Source organism: Xyrauchen texanus, chromosome 30 (genome assembly GCF_025860055.1).
Source record: "Xyrauchen texanus isolate HMW12.3.18 chromosome 30, RBS_HiC_50CHRs, whole genome shotgun sequence".
In the NCBI taxonomy this organism is placed as follows: Eukaryota; Metazoa; Chordata; class Actinopteri; order Cypriniformes; family Catostomidae; genus Xyrauchen; species Xyrauchen texanus.
Genome location: NC_068305.1, coordinates 8,048,914 through 8,063,390, shown reverse-complemented (window position 1 = coordinate 8,063,390; position 14,477 = coordinate 8,048,914). Strand labels below are relative to the sequence as shown.

Genomic DNA, 14,477 nt, shown 5'->3' with positions numbered 1-14,477 from the left:
TAAGCAAAGAAGAGGTGGCATGGATACCAACTAGGAAAAGAGTATGTAGAGGGAGTAACAGCATTTTGCACAAGATTAAGACTGCTGTAGGCAGAAGATTTGACCTCACTAAACCCCAACTGTTTGTATTTACACGTTTAAGTGACAGCAATTTCAGAATTCAAAAATGTTTTACTCCCCACATGTCTGACGAAATATTGGGTAATGGTGGCTACACCTTGTTTTCCAAATGCTGAACCACTTGTCAGGGTGGAGGTGTTGCACTGTATATCAGAGACTGTGTTCCATCATATCACTTAACATGTAGTGTTCCAGATAATTTAGAATGTCTGCTGGTGAAAGTGAGAGCCCTGAGACTCCCACGGTACATATCTGCTATTGCTGTGTGTGTGGTGTATTCACCACCTCAATCATAACACCAGGATGAACTCATCGAAAATCTAATAGCCTCATCTGACCTGCTTTGTACTAAGCACCCAGACATTGGATTTGTAATTGTTGGAGACTTCAACCACCTAGAGTCCATGTCATCTTCCTAGATAACAAACTCTGTCAGTTCAGAACAACACCAGAGGTGAAGCCATTCTTGGCATGATTATCACTAATATAAAACCAGTGTATTTGAAACCAAAATTCTCCCTCCTCTTAGCTCAAGTGACCATAACTGTGACTTTTGGAGCCTAAAGTACAATTAAGACCTTTTGAGTGCACTAAACAGGTAGTACAACATATAAGGTAGCCTGGCTTGAGCGAGTTTGGCCGGTGGATTGCCAATCATCCATGGCAGTAGGTGAATGAAGTAACCAGTAATAAAAAAAGCCAATGCCTTTACCAATACTATCCTGCCAACCATTGATAGACATTTCCCGATGAAGACAGTGAAAATCTATCCTTCGTACAAACCATGGATCACCCCCAAGATCAAGCACTTAATCCACCAGAGACAAAAAAACCTTTAAGACTTGAAAATCAAGTGACCTGGTGAAGTTTTACAGAAACAAGTTCCAAAAGGAAATACATAAGGCTAAAAAACATGGAATGCAAAGTGGAATGCAAAAGTGAATTCTAGAGCTTTGCTCAACAGAATTAAATCGATGTGCAAAACTGTGAAAAGATCGGACCGAATTAATGTCCCTGGAATTAATTCCCAGGACTTTGTAATGCAATCAACACAAAGGTTGTCAAAGTGTTCCAGTCGCTTCCGCCTTTTGAACGTTCGGTTTTACCTTCTTTTTTTTAACCATCCTTCCCAATGCCAACTATTCCAGTATAGGATGTGTATAGCAGATTGTCTTCCATAAATTGCCACAAATCCCCTAGCCGAGACATGATTCCCGCAAGAATATTGCAGGAGATTGCATGTGAGATCAGTATCCCTCTTTGTGACATCATCAACTGTTCATTTGATGAAGAGGCTACTGTTGTCCCCATACAAAAATCTTCCCCTCCAAACATTGACGAATTGAGGCCGATTTCATTAATAGCTCAGCTCACGAAAATTTGCAAACAGTTTGCAGCACAATCTCGCCAAGTCTAGATCCTATGCAGTTTGGCAGCACTGTTCCACAACACACAATTTAGTTAGTTTGATGGCCTTTGTGTATAAGGCTTGTGATGTTTTGGGCTCAGTGTGCACTCTAATTTTACCAAGACCTTTGATGATGTAGATCACACAGTACAGTGCCATTCCATGGATCTGCAGCATCATGACCAACAACCATACCATGGTCCAAATCACTGAGATCACATTTTTCCCCATTCTGATGGTTGATGTGAACATTAACTGAAGCTCCTGTCTGCCTGATTTGATGCATTGCACTGCTGTCACATGATTGGCTGATTAGATAATCACATGGATGATTGTTTCAACTTTCAGAGTTGAAAAATCAAGGTGGAAGCTCATTTATATTGGACATAATCAGTTATTAATTGTGAATGTTGACTGTGCAATATATTTTGTGCACATCTGATACACTGCATGTATAAAGAATAACAATAAAGCTTGCTAGAAAATACTACTCAATTAGCTTATAAGGCCACAGGCTTTTGTAACATAATAATTTACCATTATGCTCAATGGCGGGACACAATTGCTAAAATACACAATTAAAGAGGCAGTTGCACACCTTATACACATCCTTTGCACTTAATTCTACTACTGTAGCGCTAAAAAGCCTAATGTCATTGTCAAGTGAAGGCTTGTGTAACACTGCAAAAGAGGCTGCCAGTGGCTGACATTTTCTGCATTTAATCCAGGTCATGTCCGGAGCATTACTGAAGCCAAACAGCACACTACAGCACACTCACTATCCATCCATATATCTGCAGGCCAGAGGGAGTTAGTGCTCAATCACAGAGCCAGATTCTTCCACTTGATCGATACTCTAATTGTCTCAAGCTACATCTGTTCTTTTATTAGCAAACACATAATTCACACAACATTGAAATGACATGCTCTGCCTTTCTACAAGTGTTTTTTTATTTTTTAATACAAAGACACTGAATCCAATATTTTTTTTAATCAAAGAACATAGATTGTTTACTTTAGTGTTCTTCATTATTGAAGAAGGGTAACTTTTTGTGCCCCTTGTTTGATACCTATGCCATGTCCTAGCCACCTTAAGACAAAGGTCTGTGCTCTTAAAATGTCAACCCTATTTCCCAAATACAGGACTGCTCCTGTTTAGTGCCCAGTAGAGGGCAGTAAAAGACAGTCCAGAGACAACACTAGAAGAGAGAGAAAGAGAGAGAGAGAGAGAGAAAGAAAGAGAGAGAGAGAGAGATTGAGAGGAGATATAAGTGAGGGAGATTGTCAGCATATGTGTGTGTGTAAGTGTGACAAAAACAAGGTCTGTTACTACTATCCTGCCACACACATCATGCTCTCTCTCTCTCTCTCTCTCTCTCTCTCTCTCTCTTCTCTCTCCCTGTCTCTGTCTTAACATTCAGCTCTAGAGTGTTGTCAATTTCCCACATGACTGCATGCTGAAAGCCACATTTCCTTGGCCATGAGGGGGAACATATATGTGTGCGTGTATCAAATTTTACAAGCACCTACTAAAATAGTAAAACTCGAAAAACCCATCTTAAAGCGCTCCTGCCCAAACCTTGTTTCCAGGTCTTAGTTGGTCTCTCAGCCTGATCAAGATAGTTTAACAAGATGGTTTTAAAGCGGTTTTGGGCACTTGTTAGCTGGTCCAGCTAGGAGACCAGCTGACCTACCAGCTGAACACCAGCTTGTCCAGAATGTGAGACCAGCTGAAAGGGATAGTTCACCCACAAATTAAAATTCTCTCATCATTTTCTCACCCTCATGCCATCCCAGATGTGTATGACTTTCTTTCATCTGCAGGACACAAATTAAGATTTTTAGAAGAATATCTCAGCTCTATAGGTCAATACAATGCAATTGAATGGTGACTAGAACTTTGAAACCTCAAAAAGCACATAAAGGCAGCATAGAAGTAATCCATAAGACTTAATCCATGGCTTCAGAAGTGATATGACAGGTGTGAGGTGAGAAACAGATCAATATTTTAGTCCTTTTTTTACTATAAATCTCCACATTTGATCAGCCCTCACCAGTAGGTGGCTGAATGTGGAAGTGAATGTGAAAGTGAAAATTTACAGTAAGAATGGACTTCAATATTGATATGTTTCTCACCTACACCTATCATTTCACTTCTAAAGACATGGATAAAACCACAGGATGCATATAGACTACTTTTATCTTGCCATTATGTGCTTTTAGGAGCTTCAAATGTTTGGTCACTATTCACTTGCATTGCATGGACCTACAGAGCTGAGACATTCTTCTAAAAATCCTAATTTGTGTCATGCATAAGAAAGAAAGTCATACAGATCTGGGATGGCAAGAGGGTGAGTAAATTATGAGAGAAATTATATTTTTGGGTGAACTATCCCTTTAAACCAACTAAGACCAGTAAACCTGTATTATTATTATTATTATTTATTTATTTATTTATTTATTTTCAGCAGCAGCAGTTTATACAAGATACAATATATTGTTTAAAAACATGTCAAAAAATGTCACAAGCCAGATTCAGACTCTTATACATACGTTCCACTGCACAATGCATTATGCAAACGGATACTCCATTATTGAAATAACCTTTATGTGTGTTTCTTGAACTTCTAGCTCTTTCATGTCCCAGGGTTTGATTTTTTATAAAATTAACAGATTTACTTTTTCTTTTTTTCTTTTTGTTATATTAAGGTCACATTTAAACTTGAAAACCTGGCCTTCATCATTTACTTTTGGTACTTTTAAAATACCTTTTCAGATTCAGATTCTTTTGTTTTAGCCTTGTCCCTGACCCAGACTCAGTTATAAAAACATGAATTATTATATGTGTAAACTATGATTATCTAAACAAAGAGTGAAATAAGCATAAAATTATTTCAATTATTTATTGTTTGAAAATGATGATTCTATATATTTATTTCAATAATTACAACTGTTCCACAGTTGTGCCGTCATTTCCACCACACACAACAATTTTGACCCCTTATAAAATATTTTTTTCTTTTTTCAAAATTAGTTCTCATTAACCAAGTCAAAAGCAGTAGTGAATTCTCAGGGCCAGCAAAGCCTTCTCTGCTGGCTTCACATGCGTAATAAATAAAAAAATAAAAAAATGAATCCTTTCATTCTCATTCACCTGTTTACATTTGCTCCTAATTCATCTACAAATGGATAGAAAACTAAAATTACAAGTTTATCCAATCCAAATTTATTCCTCGATGCTTACAAGCGAAGTGTGACAGCTGTTTCACAAATCGCATGCCCGCGGCAGAGCTTGTTAGCCGAAGCAGCGTGTAAGTCTGAGCGCCACCTCGTGAAGCCTTCAGAATTTCCACTGAATCTCTCAACAGTGCAATAAATGGGCATCTAATGTCAGATTGTCAGATTAATCAGCAAATCAGATTGATTTATTAGTTCTTGGTGGGAGCATTTTTTTAGATAAGTCCCAGTCAAGCCTTCTAGCTGGCCCTGAGCGACACAATCACACATAAAGTAATGTATGTCATTTGAAAAAGAAGCACGAGAGGCGAGATCAAGACAGAGGCAACTGTCATCACTCGCTGCCGTTATCGCCATTGAGAAAGAGATCCTTAAGGATTTTAAAAACTTTAAAAAGATTTTCTGCATGACCATGCGATCGCTTAATTTATTAAACAGGAAAGTAGGGCTGATTTTGACTTCAATTAAATTGGTAAGTGCATTTTGCATTAAAGCAACATGAAGAGTTTTCAAAGTGTAAATTGGGATGTCTTGAGCATTCAATAAAATACATTGCAAGCAACATTTAAATTGCAAATATTTTCAGATAGCTTTTTCCAAGTCGAAATCTATCTAACTAATAATTTATTTCACAAATCAATCATGCTACAGTTAAGAATAGGCTACCTTGAGCATTCAGTGTCACTTCAAGTTTTGGTTTTCGTTCGTGGATGAGTTTTTAAAATGTCAATTGGTAGATATAGTTGGCTGCAATGTAATGTATGATGTCCATAGGGTGTCTTAATCATTGTGAAATATGTTCTCTTAATGGTATGAATCACACTGAAGGCTTAGTCTTAAAATACACGAGACACCACTGGTTAAAATTGTCTGTGAAGAGCATCCATGAGATTAAATATCAAGTGAAAACAAAGAAAAATCAAGGCAAATATTTCTAGTGAGCAGAATTTTTTTTATTGGTCATCATTTCCAATCAAGCTGTAATTTCACCAAACTATGCAAAAAAAGTGTGAAAATATTACTTAATTGTGTGTATTTAGGATACATAAAATGTTAGCAATGAATGTAGCAAGACAAAGTCGTCATCCATTTTGTTTTCTCCTTTTTTCATATAATATAGCAACCACGAAGAGGTTACCCCATGTGACTCTACCCTCCCTAGCAACTGGGCCAATTTGGTTAGGACACCTGGCTGGAGTCACTCAGCACACCCTGGATTTGAACTCGCAACTCCAGGGGTGGTAGTCAGTGTCTTTACATGCTGAGCCAACCAGGCCCCCATCCATTTTTTGTTATTAAAAATGTCAATTCCATCACTGTCATTTACACCACACAATTTACAATTAAGGATTTGAAATGTGCTGGAAATTACACTCATCTTTCAAGAGTGGAAAGATGCCTTAACTCTTTCTTTTTCGCAAATGTGCTGCAGTGCACATAATATGCCTCACAAACAAACTGTGCAAGTTGCTGTGTGACCTGAAATAATGACATCGTTTTTTCACAAGACTACTGTTGAGAATACATTAAGAATTGTTTTCAAACCTTGTTCTTTCTTCCTTCCTAGAAAGACGTATCAGAATCATTCATGGAATCAGCAACCAGCATCATTAAATACCTTGAACTTCTCATCTCTACTCAGCACAAACAGTACAGCACATCTGAATTTGTGTTATTGTTTTAGAACAAAGGAATAGTTCATCCAAAAAATAAGAATCGTTTACTCTCTCTCGTGTCATTACAAACCCGTATGATGTTCTTTCTTTCATTGAACACAAAGGGACATGCCTACAACTAAGTCGATTTAATTGAAGATATGTGCTTCATTATTCTTCTATATTCATTATTCAGATGCAGCAGAATGTTTTTTTTTGTCAGTAGAAGACGTGTGGAACAAAAGCCAACTGGCAGCAAAAGAAGATGAAGCTTTTTGTTTGCAAATTTACTGGCCTTTGCATTTTTCAACCCAGATAACTGCATCACTGCCCTTGATTCACATAAGAAACTCTGCCTTACAACTCCCTCTCTACTGCACCAATCTTACAACATACGTCACTCTGAAATAAAGGGTCGTCTTTTATTAACTATTATTCAGGTACTCTACCTGAACTGCAGAGAGTGTAAAGATAAATGAGCATCCTAACATTAGGCTTTAGCTGGATTTCATCATTATTCATGAAACTCTACACCAGTGGTGTTTTTTGATGTGAGATGACTTAAAGGGGTCAAATTGTGGAAATCAAGGATTCTTGCTCTTTTGAAAATAAAGAGTTTGATGTACTATATAGACATACTGTCCTCTAAATTTTATAATGCAAAGCCTTTTTCCCAATCCCACCAAGATAAATTTGGAAACACTGTTCATCACTAGGTGCAATGAGACAAGTTCATTAAAACATTCTCTAAAATTCACATTAAAACTTTGTCTGAACACAGCAAAATTTCACTCACTTTTGGCAACCCCAGCTGGACATTTCACTGAAAAGCTGCAGCCAAAGGTGTTATGCATGTAACATTTTGAATTGCAAAAATATTGTCGTGTTCATGTAAATTTCATGAGATCAGGCTGTATAAATTCATAAAGGTATGAAAGCAAAAACATCCTATTTAAGGGTTGGAATCGTCAGAGATTAGGTGGAAAACTGCACATGTAGAACTAAATGTGACTAAATATGACAGTTTTTGGTGCAAGAAACCTTGAATAACATTATAAGTGGACTTTAGTGAAAAAATTAAATGCAACAAAATGGTAAGATATGACCATTTTAAAGTGCACTGTAGAGTTAATGAGGTATAAAGTACAGTAATTATAAACTGACACCTTCAACAGTCTTCATAGATAGTAGTTCGCCATGTCACAGATTCCACCTATTAGTGAGATTGAAAAAGTAAGCACCAAATCATTATTGTCATTTACAGTATACAGTATATCATTTACCTCCCAAATATCCATAAAAATTGGCAAGCATCCCACTAGCTTATAATAAGCATATTCCACCCTGAGCCGAGCCGCCACCAAACCTCTAAACATGCCAACTAGTTCTGTTTTGCCCTGCCAAGACAGTTTATTCTTTCTTATTTTCCACATTGCTAGCTGTGCTGCACCAAATAAAAAAAAATTAAGCAACACCAAAGGGTTTCTTCATTTGGCTGAATACTTGGGTCCAAATAAAAACAGAGGAGAATTAAAACATTTGCCTAGGGACATAGACGACCTAGTTAACACAGAGAAAAGGTCACATAATCAAGCAAATTGTACAAAAAAGTGAAAAACAGACAAAATTGGATTGCAAAATGGGCATCCCAACCCTTGGATTAAGGTGCACAACATGTCTGTTCGTGGCTATTGCCCCATACACAATCCTCCACTGGAGGTCACCAGACCGTTTATTGTTTGGGCGCTTGTACAGGGTCTTTAGGGGAGGAAAAATTGCCAAAATGCTCAGTCTATTTTGAAGAATGTATTTCCATCAAAAGATGTGCATCGGATACCTTCACACATGTAACATATAGACATTTCTTCACAGCTTCCTCAAATACATCAAGTTTTGGAGTTGTGAAGGACAAGAGAAGTCCTTAATCCTCCTGTCACTGCTCCACAGCAGCAGTTAGATTCAAGGATGGAAAAAATATTCACACTCAATCTTCCATTGATTGAGTACTGCTGAATCAATCAGAAAAGTCTGGTATTTGGTTGGTAGATATGTTAAGGTTTCAGTTACCACTTGGCTCATTATTCGCAACAATTTCACCCCAGTTCTCTCGTTCAAATCTTCCACCCTCATACTTGAAAGATGCCCCAGCTTAGTACACCCTGCATCCAGCAGACGTGAGTGAAGGACAGCTGAATCCAAGAGTTTTGAGGGCAAAAAAGTATTGAGAAACAAGTTTTCCTCAAACAACCAACTCCCAGCGGGTGTGTCTGGCTCACGTGAAATATAGAGCACCTTCCGTGCTTCGTGGACTGACTGATACAAATATGTAAGATCCTTCCTCTGAGCTTCTTGTAACTGCATAAGGAACATATGCTTATCAAGTCCCATGCCCCCAGTCTTTCTGAGAAGAGCAGTTGCTGTATCAGACCATGAGACATGTGTTTGAAAAAGCAGTCTCTGAGCAGCTTGTAGCCAAATAGCCATCACCCTGGACCTGACAGCCCCTGTCCCCCTTTGTGCAGAGGAAGATACAAAACAACTGATTTGACCCAGTGCTGTCCAGACCAGATAAGTCACCAACCTCCTATGTATTTCTTCCAACAGTCCTACTGGAGGTTGAAGTGCGATAAGCCAGTGCCAAAAAGATGAGGCAACCAAGTTGTTTGCCACAAGTATCCTCCCCCGTAAGCCAACTAGGGAAGCAACCATGTCCATTTAGACAACCTGGTGCACACTTTTTCATCTACACCCTCCCAGTTTAACTTGTGATAGGCATCAGTGCCAAGGAAAACATCTAGCATCTTTAAACCCTCTCTGTGCCACCTTAGATTCCATGGTAAATGTGGAAGATTTTCTACCTGTTCTTGGCCTGCCCATAAATGATCACTTCTGTCACAGTTAATCTCTGCTGATGAAGCTTTAGCATATAACTTAAGTGAGTCAGACAGAGGAATTACATCCTGACTGTGATTAACAGTAACATGTCTGTCATGCCATCGGCATATGCAGAGAGTGTAACTCCTGACCTTTGGGTGGCTCCTGGTATACAGAAACCCGATAGTGATTCTCAAAGATGACAAAGTAAAGGCTCAGTAGCCAAACTATGAAGCTGACCTGACAGAGGGCAGCCTTGCCTTATATCCCTCATAACTGGAAGTGGCCGGCTCAGTTCATCCCCCAATTGACCAAGCAAGAGACCTCAGTACACAACAACTTTACTAGCTTCATAAAAAAATCCTATAAAAACCAAAAGCCTTTAACACCGTAAACAGATTGATATGATCAACTCTATCAAAGGTTTTTTCTTGATCAAGAAAGATTAGTTCAACATTTAAATTGAAAACTTAAACTGCAGATGTCCAAAATATCTTGCACCAAAATATATTGTCCACCTCTCTTGGACCTGATACAGGACCTGTTGCTGTATGATTGGTCCTTATACATTAATAAATGAATATGGTCCCTGAGTCTATTTGTAAGACATTTTGAAAGTATTTTGCAGTCTGTTGTTAAAAGAGCCAAAGGTCGGCAGTTCTTCAGCAGAGCTAGATCTCCCTTTATAGGTAAAAGCGACAAAACAGCACACCGTCAGCTGGTAGGCAAAGACTCATTCTTAGCACATTTCTTGAACACCTCATAAAGATATTTCCCAATTTGCTCCCAAACATGTTTATAAAAATCTGCAGGCATCCCATCAATACCTGGGGACTGACCATAGCAGAGCTAGATTTGCTTTGGAATCAGGGTTAAGTTGATGAAGTCCATGAAGGAGATAGTCCACAGAGTCAGAATCACAGAGTTCAGCTGTATACAGATCTGTGTAAAAGTCTACAGCATGCTGGCACATTTCAGGAATATTGGTAGTCACATGGCCATCAGGAAGGTGAAGACAGTCTATCTGCTTTTGCTGTGCCACTGATCTATCCAAATTAAAGAAGAAAGCACTTGGTGCATCCATCTCAGCAAGATAATTTAAATGATATCGAACTAAAGCCCCTTCACACTCTCATTCAAATAGTTATTTTTTCTCTGCTGTAAAACATTCAACAAAGCAGGATCATTAGTGTCTCTTGTTAGTTTGCCTTCTATTAAATTAATATCTCTTTCAAGAGTTTCTACATTTTCTGATAGACTTAATATAGTTAGTTGTATACTGCTGACAAAACAATTTTATAGTGGTTTTCCCAACATCCCACCATTGTCTTACATTTTCAAAATGATTTCATTTCCACTTTTTTTTTCTTCCAGTGTTCCCAAAAAACTATTTACAAAAAGCAGTTTCTTAAAGTAATTTCATATTGAAATGCCAGTATGGTGACTTTCTTGGAAAATGTTATTATCAACAAATGCTTATCAACATCGACATCAAATGATAATGAGAATACCCCACTGGATAAATGGAACATTCCATAAGCCGGTTGTTAAAAGCCTTTGAGATATAAAATATTTTTAAATGGGCAGCACTCACCCTGTTATCAAGTATATTAACCCAAGTATACTGCCTGTCTGTAGGATATTTAGTCCTCCATATATCCAATAACTCTTGTTCTTTAAATATTTTTGCCAAAAGAGTATGAGGTTCCATATAAGTATGATCTAAGATAACATTTTCAGTATAGTTCCAGTCTCCTCCAATCACCAAACACCCATTACTACAGCATTGTTTTAATAATTCACTTAGAATATTAAAACAGGTGACTCGCTCATATCCCACATTTGGCACATAAATATTAATGAAACAAAAAGAAAACTTCCAATTTCAGAGTTCACTAAAATAAGGCATCCCTTAACACTTCCCTCTGTTTTTTAAACAATAACATCTAAACTGGGTAAAACAGAACAGCCATTACACCCTTGAAGTTTGTGCCATGATTGAGAACCTGTGGTTCCTCCCACCATAAGCTGCATTCAGTTTCATTAAGCACATCAATATGAGTCTCTTGAAGGATAGTAATTTGTCATTTCTTCTGCTGAATTGTCTCAAGCGCCGGATCCCATTTAAAACTACCCCTCCCACCATTAATATTAAGTGAACCTAATCTTAAACTCTCCATATATATATACTTAAGATAGGAAGGAAAAGTAACACCAGTGAAAGCATGAAAAAAGGAGACACCACATGAACATGGCTGTTAAGTTCTTTTCATCTTCTTTATTTCCAATTTTCTATACTTTCTGATGGCCGTAATGTGTTTTTTCTTCTTTTCACTTAACTTATTCATGTCTACAATCCTTTGAAGGTATAAAACGGACCTCTCAAATTTATCTAGATCAGATAATCAGAAAATATTCTTTCACATTATCCTGTCTTCCAAAAGTATTATCTAAGAAAGCATTTACTATCTCTAGGGTGTACATGTCATCTTTATGGAACTCAGCCAGTGGATCAATATGCAAAGGCACTTCCTGTGAACTACTATCCAAGTCTTCCTAATCTACATAAATTCATCAGAAAAAGTTTAATCTATCCTTCCTTCCACTCTTTTCAAGCAAGAACACAAGCCTCCACTTATGTCATCTGCTGGTTTCATTTTATCATCAGGCTGCTCAGCACCATCATTGCAAGCTACTTCATTTCCCTTTTCCCCATCAACAATTGGACCGTTCACATTAAAAACCAAATTTTCTATGCCACTACTCGCAACATCACTGCTTGTACTAGGAATGCTTTCATGCGGTGGTAATGATGCCTGCATATTCAGGTCTTGATCAGACTCAACAAAATGCATAGAGTCATTAAAAGTCAGAGCATTTTCCGCTTGAACTACAGCAATGGAACTCACTGCAAAGTTGTCTACAACGTTCTCCGATTGTACTGAAACATTTTCCGCAACAGACCCCTTATGATGACAAACCAGCCATTTGTGACCATTATCCCCACACTCAAATCATCTCAACTTGCCGGTAGTTGCATAGACTATATATATTCTGCACTCATGTTTCACATGAAAAGAAATATCTAGAGAATTTTCAGTGGAATCTAAAAGACATGACATTCTTTAGAGATGGGTTTTTGCAGCCAAGATAAATAATTATTTTAGGTATCTGCAAACTTACCAAATCGAGTTAATTTCCATTCTAAAGCTTTGATCAGAATGAAAGCCAGCAAGTTATAGATCGTAACTTTCACTGAGGGTGCATAAAGAGGTGTAATCTGACAAAACACAGCATCTAGAACCACACTGCTTTCACTCAGCCTGCAAACTAAATGTTGGTGTTTCAAAAACACCATGACATTATTGTTCATACGTGATGCAGAAGAGAGGTTTTCATGACAGACTAACTCGTCAACTGCGAGGAGAATTCTTCCACATCAACCTTATTATCAGGTACACACCTGAATGGCTAAGAGATAGCGACAATGCCTCAATAAGCGACACTATCCTATTGTGCTAACAAACAATCGCACAAGCAAAAATTCTTGCCAAATAATGTGAGAAGTTTGGGAATGTTTAAAAAAAAAACAAAATCACTACTCACACTGCCACTCTAACCCACCACCTCTCTCACTGAAACCCCAGCATGTAACAGAGAGAGAGGGAGGGAGAGAGAGAAAAAAAAGAGAGAGAGAGAGAGAGAGAGAGAGAGAGAGAGAGAGAGAGAGAGAGAGATAACTTTGTAGTGCCAGTATGGATGTCTGTTAAGATCAGTGTCACACTGAAGGTGTTTGTCAGCCTAAATAGAAGACAAATTCTCACACATCTTCTTTTACACAGGAGTGTGTGTGTGTGTGAGAGAGAGAGAGAGAGAGAGAGAGAGAGAGAGAGGCGTATGGGCTATTTTCACTTAGAAAACTTTTACTAACAATTTTGAAAGTTTACTTTAAGTTCCCTATACCAGCTGTTCCAAATTCATAACTTCCTCTAAAATATGTTACATAAAACATACAAAATACATTCCCAAATATAAGGAAACTGTTAATTCTGATATTTGCATATTTTAATAGCTTAATTAAATTCGTACATGGCTGCTGTGTTATGGCACTGTCATTACCATGTTCAATTAAACTAATTTGATGCACTTATTTGCTATCAGAGCAAAGCAATAAACAAATGCACCAATCTGATATATTAGCAAATAGACTTTACTACCTAAGGAATACAAATTATCAGCATACTGATGTGATTTGTTAAATGTGACTGCATTTGCAAAAGTTAAATTAATGAAAGAAATGTCAAGGGTTAAATAACACTTTCTCTATCTACTTTTGTTATGTAATGCAACTCCTTAATTTTAAGGACATAAAGTAAGTGCCCAAAAGAGTCCAAATACTTACTTATTTGTATATACAAACTAAAAGTAGGAATGTTCCGATACCATTTTTTACTTATCAGTAATAGTACAGCCAATACCGATAGCTGTTTTTTTTCCTCAATCCATTTCAACAGTTTATTTATATTTTATCATCCAAATCATTTAAATTATTTAAAACTTTAATAAAACAAAAATAAAACAATTAGTTCTTAACATAATATTATGTTCCCTATCTGTAACTCACTCGACGATAAAGCCTGTTCCTCCAGCCGAGATGAAGAAGGGGTTCTACAGCCTCTATTTCATCATGCCAAAGAAAGGTGGTGGGTTGCGGCCAATCTTGGACCTGCAAATGCTGAACCAGGCCCTGCACAGACTCCCGTGCAAGATGCTGACTCAGAAGCGCATTCTGTCATGCGTCCAGCCTCAATATGGGTTCACTGTGGTAGACCTGAAGGACGCGTACTTCCATGTCTCAGTTTTATAGCATCTTTACGATAGTCATAGAGGCAGCCCTTGCCCTGCTAAGGGAGTCACGGCAGGAGACACTGGAGACTCCATCACCAGGTGGTCCAGCTGATTTGGAGTCTATTTTGCAAAACACATGTAGACCTGTTTGATTCTCGGGAATCCTCCCACTGCCCGCTCTGGTACTCCCTGGCCAAGGCTCCCCTCGGCAAAGATGTGATGGCACACAGCTTGCCCCTGGGACTGTGCAAGTATGCATTCCCCCTAGTGAGCCTGCTTGCACATACTTTGTGCAAGGTCAGGGAGGACGAGGAACAGGTCATCCTGGAGGTACT

General features: G+C 38.1%; 1 protein-coding gene across 1 annotated transcript in view; it reads right to left on the bottom strand.

Moving 5' to 3' along the window:
- The window catches only part of LOC127624134 (neurexin-3b), a 485,619-nt gene that overhangs the window by 302,198 nt on the left and 168,944 nt on the right, over positions 1–14,477 (bottom strand). The gene's annotated exons all lie outside the window — the stretch shown is intronic.